The 14,561-nt window shown below is 41.1% G+C and overlaps 1 protein-coding gene across 1 annotated transcript in view; it reads right to left on the reverse strand.

Annotated features, from left to right (window-relative positions):
• The window catches only part of AKAP12 (A-kinase anchoring protein 12), a 77,984-nt gene that overhangs the window by 37,388 nt on the left and 26,035 nt on the right, over positions 1–14,561 (reverse strand). The window lies entirely within an intron of this gene.

The raw sequence follows: 14,561 nt of genomic DNA on the forward strand, positions 1-14,561 counted from the left end.
GTTTTAAAAAGTAACTGTTTTTATTTCAAAATAATCTAAGCAGAAATCTTTGTAAAATCCAAGTCTAAATAGGGCATAAAACTTTAAGACAGAGAGCAAGGTACAGAAGAGGGGATATATTAATTAAATGAAATTGATCGGATTCCTACAGTTCAGGTCACTGCAAAAAACAAACCATAAAACAAAACAAAATTTAAAAAAAACTCATAGGAAGAAAAGCAAAAGATAAAGAAATTAACTTAAAAAAACAATTAATTGTAAATACCCGAACTTTGAGAGATGTTACAGCATATATCGTAGGCGTTAAAAATTGTACCTACAAAGCCTACGTAACAGTGTAGAGAAGAATTTTATGTAGTAATATTAAATTTAAAAAGCAAACTAAACGATTATATATAATATCACAATATACCAAATTATCATTAGGGAGGGAACTGCGAATATTTGATACCTTTTATTTCTCTACTTTTCTGTGTTCTATTCTTTATTTAATTTACATGATTACTTTTGCAAATGGCAGACAGAGCTTTTCCTGGGTAAATCATTTCTTTTTAGTTTATTTTTAGTATGTACAGGAATCAGTTCAGAAAACATTGCTTTTAGAATGAAGTATCTTAATTCTAATTTCTACCCATCCCGTGAATTTTCATGGGAAAACAGAACTGCTTTAAGATAGAAACAGTGAAATCATATTTTAGGCGCTTTTTCATATGAATCAACCCATATTCACTCAAATCTGGATGACCTGGGCTCAGAAGCAAAGTGGCGGGATAGGTGCTCTGGGGCAGGATAAAATACTTCAAATCTGCTATTTTACAACTGTACTGTCATGTCGCAAGCTGAACCTTGGTACTTTCTGGCCAGCAAACAGGAAGTAACTGGGAGAGCAGGGACTTAATTTGATCTGTGGCCTTGGGCTCCTTATTTAGCCTCTCACACCCTCCCTTTCTCTATAAACCGGGGAAAGAATTCATTTTTATCTACCTGAACGAATATTTGGAATATCACCCGACACACGGTAAATTTTTAATATCAACTATTAACATCAGCTTTAGCTATTTTTGTTGTACCATTTGCTTCCGACAACTGCAATCTAATGGGAATGACTTGGCCCATCTTTCTTTCCCTTCTAGAATGAAAACTGCAAGAGTTCTAGCCTGCACCCAACAGAACACCTGGCGCAAAGACTTCCGGTCCTTCTTTGGTGCTAATGGTCAGGGGAAGAGAAAAGGGGCAAGGTAGTACATACAAGGTCTAAATGGAGAAGAGCCACCTGAGTTTTTCTTTTCTTTTTTCTTTCTTTCTTTCTTTTTAACCAGCAGACAGAGGGCGGCATGCACAAGAGCTGGGTTTGAGCCCAAGCTCCCATTAGCCACGGAACCTTACTCTGAGCTCATTTCCCCAATTATAGATTGGAACTAATACCATCTCTGTTTTGGGATGGTTTGTGATTCAAAGGAAATAACATTTGGGAAAGTTGCCTCTCTAACTTGCAAAGCACTCAGCAGCCTTTTATGAGTCTCCGTCCACTTGATTAAATCAAGGCATATGTTCTATTCCAGCATTTTTCCAGCCCTTAGATCACACTAAGGTCACCTTTCATAAATTGTCTTCATGTCTATGTTGAGGAGGGCTCTGAAGGAGTCAGCATGAGATCTGAGACAAAGGAATCTAACAAAATTAGACACAGCTTTGTATGTGTAACATGTCTCACTACATCGATCACATGCACTACACAAGGTTGCAGCTCAAAGGTGGCAGGCTATGGCTACGTTAAAATGGCTGTGACCTTGGAACAGACTTGTCAGAAGAAAAAGAAACAATGGCTGAAAAGATGTAGCCTCTTCTGCCTGGGCTTCCGGGGTGGTTTGACCCTCAGGTAGCAAGACTAGCTTATCCTCCTGTGGGAATGGGACTGTTAATGGCACCCCCCAACACACACACACGCACACGCGCACCCAGGCACACAGAGCTGCACAGGACCTGTTAGTAAGCCCATCCATCAAAACCGTTTCAAAAGTTAGCCGTCTTTATGGCTGAAGACTTATTTTATACAAGTCCATAGCTATAGCTCCAAACAGTATATTCACTTTAGAACCAGACTGTCGAAAAAGCAAACATCCAGACAATGGTAAAAATGTTTCATCTCCCCTTTTATTTAAAACGAATATGTTTTTAAACTTTTAGAAATAGGCAGAAAATAAAATGGAAGCTAAATTTGGAAGCTGATTACTTAATCAGTAATCCATATTTATAAGAATTTTAGATTGTCAACAGCCCTAATTTCTGTGAGCAAACTGGGTTGAATTCTTTAGTCCCTCTTTGATTCCTCTAAATAGCCATGCTTTCCAACAAGATAGGTTTAAGATGCTATGTCTCAGTATGAAACCATGCTGCCACAAGGACAGACCACTTCTGCAATGCAGAAATAAACCTTATGGAAACATTAGTATTAAAATATTTTTTAAAGGTTTAAAATTCTAAAAAATTGTTAACTCTATACAGTAATATGGTTATGTTATTTTATAGAGTCTTCAACTGTTAGAGATTATAATGATGGCTCTATGGATGACATCTGGTTTACGTTCTAAAATAAGCAAATAAAATTTAAAAATTAGACAATTTTGGTAAAATGTTGACTATAGTTGGGGCTTGGACACGGGTACATGGGTATTTGTTATATTATTCTCCACTTTTGTGTATGTTTTGAAATTTTCCAGAATTAAAAGGAAAATAAGTTTTCTTTAGTGAAGCTTCTTACGGAGTTTAACTTTAAGGTACAGTCAATAAAATCTGTGGAGTCAAGGAAACTTCACTACGGTCAACAAAATTTTAATTTTTTGTTTTAAAGAATAAAATGTTTTATTCCTTAGTAATGATCTTATTTCTAATTAGTTCAAGATATATAGTAAGCAGTGCTATGGCAATCCTTATATAGTAAGGAAGATGTATTTCTATTCCATGAATTTAAAAAAAGATTTAATGCAATCCAGGAAAGAAAAATATGAGAACTTTTAACTTGCAAGGCTTTTCAAAGGGAGAGAATATGAACTGCTTATCAAGTTTCAGAGGCATTGTCAACACATTGAGCCAAAGGCGCTCTCAAACCACATGAAACTGAGATGAGTATGTACCCCCAGTCAGGAGTCATTGTAGCGACCTCTAAATATAAGAAGTCCTTATCTCTGAGAAGTCGACCTTTAGGGATCTCTTTCTGAATCCAATTTTCCTCCTGAAAGAGATGACAGACCCTCCAGTAAGTGTGGCATCCGTCCCACCTCTTCAAACACTCATGCCCTGAGGCCCCTGTCCTTTAAATAAAACCTCTGCTTGTTTTTAATTTCATGCTACTTCTTTCCACTCAGATGATCAGCAAAACAAAACCAGCAAACTAAAACTATGCACTTACTGAGTGGGGACATTACTTTAAACACGACAGCGTTGACTGGCAGGACCCAGAAAACGGGGCATCTTATCGCCATCATCCAGAGTCAATGTGGCTCCCTTTCCTCCGGTCTGGACCCTGTGTGTAGCACCATTTTATCTTGCAGGTATTTAATTGTGAGATCTGTCTGAGAGACCACAGTGCTGCTCAACTAGACAACATTGTTCAACCAGCTACTGCAAGTATAAAATACTCACCGAAAGGCAACATTTAACCAAGTTCATACTTGCTTGGCTTAGAACCCTTTTGTTGAGTTCCATTATTTTAATTCAATCCTAGTGGGAAAAAAAATCCTAATGTTCAGAATGCAAAGATTAACCTTATTTCGCCTTTGAAATTGCAATGCTCACTATTTAAGAAAAGTTTCTGGAATAGTATCTGCACAGCACATGCCACCTGGTGAGGGCGTATATACCAAATAGAGAGTCTCATTACTGTCTACAAATCCCTGTTTCCTATTTCTCATAATTTTCAATAAAATTTGTGAAAATTACTTAATGGTAGTTTTAGAACGGATAACTCACTCCTCCAGACGTGAGAAAGAATGAAAGCTAAGAGAGATCTACTGCAATCACTAGTTTGCGTTTGGCATGCAAAATTAATTTACAATTCAACTGGATGCTAATAGTCAAATAGTTGAGTGTCTTAGAAAATAATATCTCATATTGTTTACTTAAAGCCCAAAGAACTTGGCCACGACCAGTGAACTCATTTTATTAAATATGAGTTAGGCCTCTAAATTTCAAAGAGCAGCTTTTTTCAAACTTGTATGCAAGAATATGGGTCATATACCAGGTGTACCAATACCATTATAGCAGGCATTATCTCAAAAGTATTCTCAAGTCAGCTTGGGAAACTCTGATCTAGAAACAGTTAAGCAGATTTACTTAGACTTCGGAGACTTTTTAATGTGCTTTCTAAACCTCTAAGGAAGATATCATCGTAGCATTTTCTAAAACGACTTACCCACAGGTACCCTTTTTAGAGCCACAGTTATTAACGTCCCCCCTAACTAAAGACAGCGGGATAAAGGCAATGTGTTTTAACACACAACATTTCAGTCAAATATTCCCCTACTTTAAAAAAGTTATAGTTGTTTTAAAAAGTATTAAAACTCCTGGGTTCTCTGGGAAAGTATGCAAAAGAAAACAAAGAGCTCTAAATCCGGTGAGGTGAGAGATCAACCACGCTGATTTCAGGCAAAGGGAATGTATAAGATCTCTGCTTGAGATGAAGGAAAAAGCAAGCACCACCTACAAACGACAGCAGTTCGCTGCGTGAAGATGGTCTACCAGAAGTCCATTACGAGAAATGCTGACCTTGTAATGTTTGGCGCCTCCACACTGCTTGGGTCTGTATTGTACTTAGGACGGCGAGAAGCTCAATAAATACAGCTGAAGAAACCTGTGAATCCTAGGCCATGCCTCTGACAGCACCAGCATCCTCCTCTGTGTGGAAACTGTACACAGCAATTGCAGGACAATGAGGCTCCCCACCTCAAAATGTGCCACCTTTCCTGGGAGTGGGGGTGACCCTAACACTCATGGTTAAAGAGCCACTACTCACCCTCACAGAATCCGAAAATAACTCTAAGGGCTGAAATTGAAGAATTGTATTCTTTTTTTTCTACCAACAGACATTAAACGGACAAACCAAAAAAGCCTTCCTAGTTACATTATGTTGGATCAATGATATAAGCCATCTAACATAGATCTTATTCCAAGGGATCACAGTTGAACTATGGTGTCCACTTGGAGGAAAAGACTAAGGAACCCAACAATTCAGAAGGTTCTTGTCCTAAGGACAGGGCTCTCGTGTGGCTTACACGCTTCTTAAACTTCAAAGCAGTGCTACAGTTCCATGTTTAACAGACAAGTAAGCCCCTAACATCTCTTGGTTAGTTCTTCGACGTTGGACTCTAGTGGAATGGGGGTTACATCTTGTCAAGTTAGACACCTCAGGATACAGACCCCTAAAGTTTATACCCCAGTATTATGACATGTCTCGCGAATGTCTGAGACAAGTTATTTTTCCGCCTTCTGAGCTGTTGCACCTACAAGATGTACAGGGCAAATCAACAGCCATCTGGACTTTGCAGGCCTCCGCAGATCCCAAACACAAACTAAAATGTTCCTGGGAAGAGAAGAATGAAAACAAGTAGCCTAAAAGCACAAGTTTGATGTTCTGAGGCATTTCTGAGAGTTCTCATGCCTAGTTCCTTTTGAGTCCCTGTACCAGTGAGTTCATAATAGTTACATTCGTGGTAGCTGTAGAAGTCAAGAACCCAATTCCCCCTTGATCCCTACACACCACATCATCTTCAAGTAACTGCTCTCCCATTAAGTGGCTGCTTCTCTCAAAGGGATCTGCAGTTGGTAGGGAAATCATCACATCCTTGCTTAAGAATTCGATAATACAAAATGCTTCGAAATCCACTGCATGCCATAGAAAGGCTAAACAGTTTCTTAGCCTGGCAGATAATTTTGACAAAAGAAGGAAACCAGCGTCATCAAGTAAAATTTAGATTTTACGGTTCAAAAAGTTTTCGATGCTAATAGGACTTCTTTTAATCAAAGACGTGTCTCCAAGACACGATATGAGAAACTTCACCACAGAGTCAGTAATGAGAAATATTCAGTGCCTGAACTCGGCACGATAAACTCCCATAATCCAAAACGAGGTGTACGTCTGGAGTTGATCAAGGGTCCATCACCTGTTTACAGTAGAGAAGGCAGAGAGAGGACAGGGGGAGACAAAAGAGGGTCTCTGATAAGCTCTTCTCCTGTCTTGAGACGTTTTATTTGCTTCTTGTTTGTTTGTTTGTTTGTATCAGCCCAAGGCAGCAGGCATCAGTTATCACCTCTTGCAGGTTCTATACCCTGTGGATGACTATGGTGTAAGGAGCTGGGTACAGAAGTTTACCTCAAACTTGGCCCAACACAAGCAACATTATTATTTAATTAGGAGGAAAACTGAGATCACTGTCAAAGTTAAATGACATACATGATCAGCATGAAAATTTAGTGGCTGTACTGTCTTTGAACCACACTGCTTAAAATGATTAATTTTTTAAAAATCCAGTCAGAATTTATCGATTGCCCTGTTGTTCCTTCCATTCTGAGTCTGCGCTCCATTCAACTGAGAATGAACGAGAAACACTGTGTTATTTTCAACAGAAAAACTTAATTTGCAAAGATGGCTCATCTAAGATTATGCGATTTAACCAAGAATCAACAGTTGCTATCCTAATGTTCTACTCCAAATATTTCTAGCACAACCACTGAAACACTTACGATAACAGAAGAAAAAAGCAGCAAATTGCTAACCCACACAGAGTCGTGCTGTGTTTGCTAAGGGGCATCAATTGCTTCCTAGGCTGAATTCCAAACTGCTTCTCAATTGATTAAGTGTCTGCCTCACATCTTCGTCCTTCTGACGCCTGCTAAGCAGGGTTTCCACTGCCAGAACCTCTCCTGCCTAGAGCCGTTAGGATAGAAAGCCCTCGGCAAGGAAGGGAGGGGAGGGGGCCAGCAAGAGCTATATTAAGCCACCCAGAGAGACTTCCAGAAATGCCTCCTTCTATGTAAAAAAAAAAAAGTTTCCTGTACACTCTGGTAAGGATTATTTAAGAAAGTGATTAAACATTTAGCTCTGATGATGGATTCGAAGATGCCATTTTGGAGAATCCATTTAGGGTTTGTGGATGGTTAACAGCAGAATTAAAATGATAAATGGAAATTGGTTTCTCTGACGTATATGCTTAGGCCTGTGCTCCCCGGAATTCGGAAGGCCTGCCGCATGCCAAATAAGTGACGTGAGTCCAGTCTTGCAGCTTCTCAGGCAAAGCCAGTGTTTATTAGTAAGTCTGGTCCGAGCGCAACAAAGACTTTGTCCCAGCTCACTGGGTCATAAAAGGCCAGTCGTGGCAGGACCCTGTCCTTCACTGGTAAAAACGCTTGCTAGAGTACTTCTGGGGGCCTAGCACAGCATCGTGCAATAATAAATGGAAAGAGCACGCTTTACAATTAGACAGACGGGGAGGGAACTCCAGCTCAGTCGTGAGACATCTGAGCCCATTTCTCAAGGCTCTGAGCTTCCATTTCTTCACCTTTAAAATGGGGATAAAACTTTGCAGAGTTGATGTTGTGGCCACAGCCCAACCCAATCCAATCAGAGTCACTGAGAAGGGCACCCAGGTGTTAGCAGTTTCTAGAGCTCCCCAGGTGACTCTGGGGGAGCCACTGTCCCAGCTGCATGATATCGACCAGAGGAACCCAACAATTGGTGAGTAGGGATACTGGATTAGGTCATTCGCAGCAACTGAAAACCAGCACTCAAAAGGAAAACAAATCAGAATGCAGGTGAGTTTATAGCAGGTAAATTTCCATGCGGAGGGAGGTGGTTTTCTATGCAGGTACAATTATAGGCAGGACCTGGGAGGAGTGACTTCTAAGGAAGGGGATGAAAGGTTACTTGCTGTGGGAGACGGGGAGGTAAAAACAAGAACCTGGTGAATGCTGGGAGTCACCGCTGACGGGAAGAGGAGAGGAAGGTGGCATTTGATAAAAAGACAGTGACGACTCCTAACCGCACTTAGAGATCTCAGTGCCAGGATCGATCTGCTTGGCTCGAGATCTCCCTCAGGGTGCGCTCAACAGCATGGACGTGAAAGTGGAGATGATGTCAGGGATCGAGTGAGGGGTGTGATGGAGGTGAGGTGGCAGCGAGCACTGTTTCTCCACCACGTCCCGCCGGCCCAGCCTGGGACTTGGCTTATCCCGGCATCCAGCTGACGCAGTGTGGTGAGGGGTCTCCCATCCTACCCTCCTAGCAGGTGCTCAGCAAAGATGACTCTCTGGCCTCACAGACACTGCCCAGTGTTCCTGTCACCCAAATGGTCCCAATCGAGCTACCTGAACTCGGTGGAGAAGGAACTCCAGAATACTAGTTCCTGCGAGCACTAAAATATTTTTTTCACAAAAAAAATAGTGACTATTCCATTTAAAATTTACTATTTTGAAAGGGGAAAATTTAATGGCCCTACCTTTCCAAATCTGGTGACTGAGATAAATGCTGCTTCCCTCTGAAAGTTTAAATAAAGAAAAATCACCATCATAATAGACATCATCACTATTCTTGGTGATAATTACCCATTCACACCAATCCCCCCTCACGATTTGAACTCTAGTTAAAAAGCATAAAGATAAACAGATTGAAGAATGTAGTTAATTTATTTACTTCCAAACTAAAAGTGCCATTCTGTGATCCAAAGACTTAAAGAATTTGACAGCCTAAATTATTCCCTACCAAAGGATATGGTTTTGATAGAATAAGACGTTAATAAACAATATGAAATTTCCTCATTAAAAAAAATAGTGACTTTTCTAAGAACAGGTTCATGGTGGTCAATACTTCCGTCTAAACCGTAAGCTTCCAAACCATCTTGTTCAGATGCCTCTCTCTTCCCAAGTCATGCCTTTAGGACGATGAAAGTATATTAAAACAAAACAAAACCAAAAACAAAATGATGCAAACCCTAAACATGCAAGTCATCATATTACCTAGAGGGCAAAGAATCACAATCCAGGTTATACCACAGAAATCTTTGCAAGTTAAGGATCTCTCAGCCTTGGCTTTGAATGAGCTGAGTCAAACCGATTCCTAAACACTGGAAAGTGACATCTGAGCAGCCCCATCACCCTCTTCTTACAAAATTAGCCCGGCAACAGGATCGACGTTCAACAGCCCTTGTGCTTCATTTCTCTAGAAGAATCTGGCCAGGCCTAGACTGCATTAAGGAAGTCATTCTCAGAGACGACGCTTAGACAGAAACATGGCGGCTGGTTTCTCTTCTTTTATCAGGATCTAACTCTACTGGAGGGAGAGAAGAGGCCTTTTAAAGAAGTAGACATGGTACGAAGCCTTTTCATTGGCAAAGCGCTGTGAAAACCATACCAACTACACGGTCTTTTGGTTTGGTTTGGTTTTATTTGGTTTGGTTTGATTGGATTTTGCTACCAAATCTATTCCCTCTCACTTCCGCTTCTGACACATACGGGGTGGTCAGAATATTCACTAATATATGGGCAGACACTCTAAAAAGCATTAGGTCTAGCCCAGCATCATAGAGAATTTGCAGAGAAACGTAAAGCTGTAGCCCTATCTCTTCTCAGCATTTGGAGTGGGGAATATTAGCCTGAATCTCTTAATGTGCACTTGAAGAAAGAAAAAAAATGCCCTACGATGTCTAGTAAAAAAGAAAAACAAAAGGATCCTCCAGAAAAATATAAGCCTAAGAGAGAAAAGCACTTTCAGTAGGTGCTTAATTATTACTTGAATGTAAGTGATCTTATACAAGTGCATTTTCCATTACAAAGGGAATCTATTAACCTAATTCATAAATCATAAGGTATCCCTGTCAAAATAGCTTTTAGAGCTGCCAGCTATTACAGAGAACATCTAGTAATGCCATTAATACCTTAATTTTTAGCTTCACCAGTAATTCAGTGGAACACAGAGCAGGTCCCATTCCCCACATAACACACTCAAGGGGTTCTGCCCTAATTTAGGAGGCCAGAAGGCATTAACTTGGGAGAAGCCCATTCTGTCCTCCAAATGCAGAAGTTTTTACTTTCGAAAGAGGGTGGGCTGGGGGCGAGAGGAGTAAGGGACAATCAGATGTAACCCCCTAAAAATACGAATTAAGTATTTCCGGAGATCTCTGTAATCCTGAGTCATAACTGCCAATGTTAGAATGGCTCTTACTTTTGTTTTTGTGCCTATTGTTTGAAAAGTCGATTTTAACAGTGTGCCTTTAATAAAATACATTTACCACCCTCTCAGCTGGCTTCGCCACGCCAACAACTGTGGGATCTCGATCAAAGTCAACAGCGGTCTCTCTGCTTCGTGTTTGTTTTGTTCTATAAAATGTAAGCCTTGAACTCTCTTGAGCTGTGAGCTCCAACCTTCTTTGAATCAGATCATGTTCAGGACTGTAAGTCAAGAGGAGCAAGTTACTCGGCTTTGACACCTGGACAGACAAAGAGTAGAAAGTGGTTTGTTTCGTCCACAGGTGCCTCAATAAATAACAAGGGGCACCTAAATGGAGATGGCTGATTCCTTAACCACTTGACAAAATACTTGCAGGCGAAGAAAATGATCTCCAGAAGTGGACACTTCAACTGCTAGTGAAAAAGTCTCCGACAGTCCCATTTGAGTGACTAGAAAGGGAAAACTGCTTTGTTTTTGTTTTTTAAGAATGCAAGCCAACACCTGGTCTAACTTGGGGTGGTGGTTCCTGACGAAACAGTATGGGCTGCTGTTGACCTTGAACTCTGAGAGCAAGTGAGGGAGAAACTATTTGGATACCAGAGCTAGGCAGACAGGTGCCAGCGTTCCCCAATGACTTTATTTGAAATTCAAACAAAATCCTTTCAACTTAATGCTATTCCTACAGCAAGTTTACCTACCTCTCTAGGAAAAAGGGCTGCGCCTACACCAGTGCCCTATCAATGACCCACTCTTGAAACTGCTGTTGCCTTCACCTTTTTAAAAATTATTATCTACAGAAGATGATCATTTTATAGGTGTGAATGATTACAAAGCCTTTGCTCTTTTGGGACCAAATGCTAACTTACAGGAAATGATTGCCATTAAATTCAGAGAAGCTGAAAAATATATCAGCTCTCTTCACATAAGACTGTGCAAACAATTTGCCCTGCCCCCTACGACTCACTCAAATGGTAAACCGAAATACATTGACTATTTTGTCTGTTTTCTTTACATAATCTACCCTCCCCTTTTTGCAGGAAACCGATGCCCCCCGCCTTCCCCAACCAAGAGTAGATTACGACTGGAGAAGTAACTGCAAAAAAGAACATTGTTTAAATACTCATCTCTCTGAAACTTGCATATTATTCTTCTAAAAAACATCCTTTTTTTCATTTTTTCCATAAAGTCTCCATTGAGGATTGTAAGCTCTCTGGTAATCAGCAGTTGGAAAAGGACACACACACAGAAAATGAAATGCAGTTCTCTGTGATGTGTAAGGTCACCTCCTGGCAAGGAAAACATAGTTCAATGGCAAACTCAATAAGTGAATCGCTGCCAAGACAGAAAAATATTATTTGGTTTCCATTCATAATGGGGAAGTAGTTTTGAAATTGAAAAGTTTTTATACCAATTAGGATAGCAAATGTCTCATAAAACCATTTCCAGTGATTGCCTCTAGGGAGTAGGGGACAGCATTTTGCTTTAGTATGTAAGTTTTTATGACGATCATCCCCACTCTGCTGCTTCCTAGATTATGGTCTTCCCCCTCTTCTTAAACTCACAGAATCTTGCCTAGACTCCTACACGCTCACTCTGCATCTTGAATTTCATTCTCTTTATTGACCTTCTAAGTTCACTCTCCAAAGTCTCTGTATTGTCAGCTCAAGACGCTGTAACAAAACACCACAGGCCGGGCAGTGTAAACAACAGAAATGTATTTCTCAGTTCTGGAGGCTGAAAAGTCCAAGCTCAAGGTGCCAGCCAATTTGATTTCTGGTGAGGGCCTGCTTCTTAGGTCGAAGTTGGCCACCTTTTCACTGCGTGCTGCTCATCTGGTGAAGGAGCGGGGGAGAGAAAAACAGAACGAGCTCCTTCACATTATCCTTCACCTGTCAAAGTAGATTCTACCAATATCGGTGATGAGGCAGTGAAATCTGAACATATATTTGTTCTGAATGTATATTTGGTGTCTTTTCTTATAAGGACACAAATCCTCCCACTCAGGGACCCCCCCTCTGTGACCTCATTTAACCTAATTACCTCCTTACAGGCCCATCTCCAATACAGTCACAGTGGGGGTTAGGGCTCCAACATGGGGATGGTAGGGGGACACGCGCTGTCCACAGCAGGGAGTAATCACTGGAAGGGGCCATGAGGGAGGCTTCTGGAGCGCTGGGAGTATTCTAGAATTTGACCTGGGAGCTCTTTATGCATGTGTGTTCATTTTTTGAGAATCCATCAAGCTATACACATAACATTTGTACGCTTTACTGGATGTAAGTTGACCATAAACACACAAACCTGAAAATCCCCCAAACCATCCGTCCGGCTGCTAAGTGAACAATGGAATGAAGAAGGCCAAGAATGGAAGCGGGGAGGCTTCTACTGCATCCCCTTTAGAGCGAGAACCAGGGAGGAGACCCTGGATGGAAGGATCAACCTGAAATATGTTTTGGAGATGAGCCAATGGAAAAAGAACGACTTTGGAGCTTGGTTATGTCAGTGACAGTTTCTGAGCTTAGAAAGAACTCATCTCTGTTCATTGTTTTTAACCCTGGGCTTTCTGTCTTTTTATTGAACTGTCTCTGTGGTTCAGGCTAATCAAACTTGAATTCACTACTTATTTAATGCACATTATGTACCAGGGAATTTAAGAGAAATGCTGGGAATTTAAGAGAAATGCTGTCTCCACCCCAAGTAGTTAAGAGTTTTTGTCGTGGCCTAGCTGTCGCTAGCTTCCCACAGCAAAGCCTACATTCATGCTGGGAAAAAATTCAGAGGTGCCTGGTGAAGAACCTTGAGGCTTTCTCCCTGATTATCTCAGGATTAATGGATCAAGTAAACAGAGAAGAGGCATCAAGGGGAAAGCAATTGCTTCAAAAACTCACCATGGGTGGTAACACCATTAGACTTCCACCAAAGGACCCTCAGATTAGAGACCCCCTGGCCCTTCCCTCCCCTACGGGAACCAAGAGGACAAACCTATCTGAAATTAACATCCCACCTGCCCTGGGACCCAAGACTATATTGTCCCCAGGGCAACCCCAGGCCAGCAGGTGGGGGCAGGGACAAAGCTTGGACAGTGGGCTGGACAATCACATGCACGTACGGGAGGCCCCTCAAGAAGGAAGGGCAGCCGGGAGTGAGAAGTGGACAGACTAGAGGCTGGAGTTCCCAGTATCACTACATTCTGACATAGAAGGTCTAGGGCTTGAGATTCTAAACTCAGACCTGGCCTTCTAGGTCATTATAAAGGTTTCATTGTTAAGACAAGAGGACCAGACATTTCACTTAACAGTTTATGAGCTTGATGCATGGGTCTTTATCTGTATTCTTGCCCTGGGCCCTGCAAATGTTGAGGATAAACTTATATGACCAGCCCAAGGCCTAAAGAGAAAAACTGAGCACGCTTCATCAGAGTAAGCCCAAAAGGGTAAAAAGTGCAATCTGGGGCGCCAGACCTCCAGTACGCCAGCGCAGGCTTCACTTCCTGGAGTTGTGTGACCTTGGGCAAGTTGTTTTACCAGTCAGGCTGTGCCTCAATTTCCTCATCTGGCAAGTACGGTTAATAGTACCTATACCTCTTAAGGTTGTTGAGAGGAGTTAACATACATAAAGTACCTGAAACATGGAAAGCACTATACTGAAGAATTTGCTAAGTCAGGACTGGGGCTTCCCCTGGATACCCACTCCCTATGTGTAAGAAACTTACTTCTAAGGGGAAACACTCTGAGCAACTCCACTCACTAAAAAAAAAATCGGAAAAAAATTGTTAGATGAGAGAATGCTTGCAGGGGTGAAAACATAAACCATGAGTTTTGAAGCACATTAAATCCCCAGTAGATAAAGTGGGCAATAAATACTGTGCATAACATGAAATTAAATTAGTCAATCAACACGTGGACAAATATTTATCTGCTCTCATAAACTAAAGGAATGCAAAACCCAAGGCAAACTTAAGACATTATCTTTCACCTGTCAAAGTAGATTCTACCAATATCGGTGATGAGGCAGTGAAATCTGAACATATATTTGTTCCCGGGGCATCGAAATTAGCATAACTTGTGAAAGCATATCCTTTAGCAAGCTTCTATCCAATCTGTAGAAGGAAGCTCGCAAGTTAAGCCACCTACCTGAGCTAAGTGATGAACTAGGGATTCAAATCCATGTCTACAAAACACATGCTCCTTCTACTTTGTCATGAAGCCTGGAAGTTTACCCAAATAAATAATATAAGGAGAGCACAGAAACAAAGCTGTGCCCGGCAGAACAGAAATAAGCTATCAGTGTGAACACCAGCACATACAAAGAATGCTTAGTTAACCGTAATGTATTTTTTAAATGA

The sequence above is a fragment of the Pteropus medius genome, unplaced genomic scaffold (genome assembly GCF_902729225.1).
Source record: "Pteropus medius unplaced genomic scaffold, Ma_sr-lr_union100, whole genome shotgun sequence".
Taxonomy (NCBI): Eukaryota; Metazoa; Chordata; class Mammalia; order Chiroptera; family Pteropodidae; genus Pteropus; species Pteropus medius.